This window comes from Sinocyclocheilus anshuiensis, unplaced genomic scaffold (genome assembly GCF_001515605.1).
Source record: "Sinocyclocheilus anshuiensis isolate Anshui unplaced genomic scaffold, SAMN03320099.WGS_v1.1 scaffold1642, whole genome shotgun sequence".
Lineage (NCBI taxonomy): Eukaryota > Metazoa > Chordata > Actinopteri > Cypriniformes > Cyprinidae > Sinocyclocheilus > Sinocyclocheilus anshuiensis.
The window spans coordinates 118976-123103 of record NW_015544316.1 but is presented as its reverse complement, the minus strand read 5'-3'; positions in this window follow the sequence as shown (position 1 = coordinate 123103).

Sequence of the window (4128 nt, the reverse complement as noted above, 5' to 3'; positions counted from 1 at the left end):
CTCTCTCTCTCCCTCTCTACTCTCATTTCTGCTTCTCATGAACTCTTGTCATGAAATTTCCTCATGTTATAGATGTTTACTGATTAATAAACAGTAATCATTTACATAAGATAACATCAACATCACATGTTGATTGTTTTATCAATTCATTCCTGGCTGTACATAATTCTGTTTGTAACTGTAAAAGTTACAACATCTTAGTTCAAGGTAGTGTCCTGTTGCTGTGAAACCTCAAGCAGTGTGATGAATTTCCATCTGTATTAATTCATACATACAAATCCGACTTTGCCTGAAACAAATTATTACTTCAGTCCAAATGTGCAAATATACATAGTTCTCATTTTTTATTTGGCTTATCACAATGCAGGCACATGGAGTGTTGCTTCGGCTGATGTGAAATGACTCAAATGTCTGTTGTTAAATGAATACAGTGTTGCTAGTGGCTTTGACTGTTTTAAATATCTGACTCACCTTTGAGTTTATAGTGGCCGTTTCTGCATAATGTGCTCTAAAGCCTGTAAGGGTATACCTGTTTTATTTTAAATTGTTTCTGCACGGATGAAGGTTCTCCAGAAGTGTTTTGTAACTTAGTAACTTAGTGCTAAGCCCAGAGTAATAAATAATGCTTTCTCAAAAAAAAAAAAAAAACTTCCTGCAGTGCTGGTGCATGAAGGTACTTCTCATAAATCAAACTCAACTGGGAGGTTTAGCATTGTAAACTGACCAAAGGCTTTATTTGATGGCTTTAACTTCAGATGTTGTGTTATAGTGCTTGGTATAAAAAAAATAACAATACAAATTAATTGTATTGTATTGCTTGTATGTATGTATGTATGTACTGTATGCATTTGATTATCTATTTGTTTAAATTCAATTAATTTAAACTCAATTCAATTAAATTCAATTAAATTTGTTAATTAATTAATTCAGCAAGTATCAGTGGTTAATTGTGTTAAGTGTTGCTTTATAGTGCTGTACTGTAATACTACTACTACTACTAATAATAATACTAATAAATATTATTATTATTATTATTATTATTATTATTATTATACTTTTAATTTCAGCAAGTATAAATGTGATGAAATGTGATTTATTTGATTTAATTATTTGACATTAGAAATTATGATTTATTGAACACTAATCAATTGACAGTGTCAGTGTGATTAATTGATATTTTTTTTAGAAAATACATTTAATCTTCAAAATTATTTAATTTCTGAGGATTGTATATGAATATATGCAACTATGAATAATTTAGCAGCCATATAACTTATAGGAAAATAAGTATTCCCAAGCCTGTTTATAGTGTTTAGTGCACTATGTTGCTGGTGCTCTCAATGCAGCATTATATTTTTCCATGTTTAGAGGGAAAATTTGTCTAGTTTTATTGAAAATTTCACTTGATATGACCCAAGATCTCTTTGGTTTAGAAATGAAGAACACAAGCCGTTTTCATCTCGGTTTCAGCATTAGTAAGATCATCTGAAACAAAGGGAGTCTGTTGAAGAAAGAACGACTCGTCTTCGTGTACTTCACACCTGTTTGTTTCCTCCACCTATGGAGTGATCCTATAAACATTGTCATGTGTGTAGTTTTTTTTTTTTTTTTGAAAGTTTCCCAACAGTTTACCTATTAGTATTAGATATTAGTTTAATATTATCGTTAGATGTAGTCAAACTGTATGACATTTCAAAGGTCTGACTCTGTAGTGAGAAACGTCAGTGAAGACTGGGTGGGAAACTGGGATTTGCGATGCCTTCATGTGTGTCTTTGTTTCATTTATTTATTTATTTCCCTCACTAACTTTTTTGTTTTGTTTTGTTTTTTTTGTTGCCAGTACAAACAAGTCAGCGGACGGATATGTTATGCAAATCAAGTCTCAAGGGGACAACATGACAAGTCCCCAGAAAAAAACAGTGACTCGCCAAGACACTTTCCTCCACTTAAGATGCCAAAAATATATTCTGTGTCTGCAGAAAGCTGCATGCAGCAAGGCCACAATTTTGTACCTAAATGCGTTTTTAATTGGTTTTACCCACATTTTAAATGCATGTCCCCATATCACACAACCTTGGTTTTACCGAACAGCTTCTGCAGAGTTTCATCCTCCAAAATGAATAGACTATGCAAATGTAAACATATGTCTGTGCTATCCTGTGAGGTAATTGCGATAGCTTGAGGTGAATTCCCCTGCTGGGCGATTTATTGCGTGCTTGATTAATTACCTTTATCAAAGAAAGGCCTTCCAGCTCTGTTCCCCTCCTTTATTTCCTAAGGCAAGTCCTTAAAATGAGCTGAATAAGCAGAAAGGTGTTTCTCTGGGGTTTGTAAGCTTGTGAATGTGTGAAAGGTATAGAAAGATGAATTTGTCAGAATCCAAGGCGAATAGAACTGCAATCATGCAACGCTCAGTGGCTGGGGATGTCAGCTAGCTGACAGTGTTTTGGGTTTCCGTCCCGACTGGTGTGAGTTGACACAAAAGAGCCATTCAGAAACAGAAAAAAAAACAATTATCTTCAGATTGACGCATTTGATTGAGTTGATGACATTTTCCGAATCCAAATGCATTTGAAGCCGTCAGGTTGCCAGCCTTGCAGAAAGCAGTGCTTATTTAATGCTTTACTGTCACCTAATTGGGTTGTCTGACAATATGCACCCGTATTCATCGCAGTATGCGGTTAATTGATTTAATTTATAAGCTCATGATATGCAATTGCTCTTGTCTAATTTGGAGCGATCGTTGTTATGTTCGAGAGATAATAAAAAGAGATTTAACTAATGGTGGAGATTAGAGACATAAATGAAGGTGCTTTACCTCTGTATCGCCACATAATGAGATAAACAGCCCTGACATTTTTTATTCCACTACCATATTTTTTTTTTTTGTTTCATTACCAAATGCTTTCAGACTGAAGTCTTTCATTTAACTCAAGTCATGAGAAAAGCATTCAGCCTAAGTTTATTTTGACTAATGCTTAGCGTTTTTGTGTAATAGACCCAATTCAGAGCAAATAGCAAAACATCATGATGCATAACTTCAGATCACGCCAGTGAATTTTCCGTCTCATTATTTACAATATGAAGTAGTCACCAAATGTATTTGGACACTTGAGACACACTATGCAATGCATGAATATAATTACACTGAACAAAATTATAAACGCAACACTTTTGTTTTGTGTACATAGAAAAAGGCTTAGATCTTAGAGTTCAGCTCATGAAAAATGGGGGCAAAAACAAAAGTGTTGCGTTTATAATTTTGTTCAGTGTACATTCGATATACAAAATATTAAAAGCAAGTTGAATATTTTACTTTATGTTTTTTTTAAGTCCTCAAGCACACTTTTCGAGCAAAACATTTCACAGAAACACAGGTATGACAGGTAAGACAATTATAAAAACAATAGATATTCGTAAAGCTCGGTACTTTGCAGGTGAGAGAGAGAGAGAGAGAGAGAGGTCAAACATTGAGAAAACATTTCAGGAATATTGTTTTCATGTGTATGGGGTCTCACAAATATATGTATATACATACATATTTATTTATTTATTCATTCATTCATTCATTGTTATATTTCACATAATGACTTTTTCAGGAGTGAAGGATAGGATATCACAAAAGGATATGTATACAATTGTTTGCTGGTTTCCAAAAAAATATTAAAAATAAAATAAAATAAAATAAAATAAAATAAAATAAAATAAAATAAAATAAAATAAAATAAAATAAAATAAAATAAAATAAAATAAAATAAAATAAAATAAAATAAAATAAAATAAAAGTTAAAATAAAGTTTTTGGGATATTTTACGGGTGTCTAATCTTAATGGAAATGGTTAATGTTAATGGAGTTTACATGTGAATGAAAACATTTGAGAAATATTGTTTCCATGTGTATAGGGTCTCATTCATTCTTAGCAAGTAGACTATAGTTTATATTGAATAATGTAGAAAAAAATGTTGTTTAATGTTTAGTTGTTTAATGTTCAAATGAGAGGCCAAAATGCAAAGAAAACATTTCAAATATATTGTTTTCAAGTGTATGGGGGGAAAGTGATGTTAGTTGTGAGAAAAACTCTAGCAGCATTTGTTTACAGATCTAATACAATGAGGTTCAGATGTTTT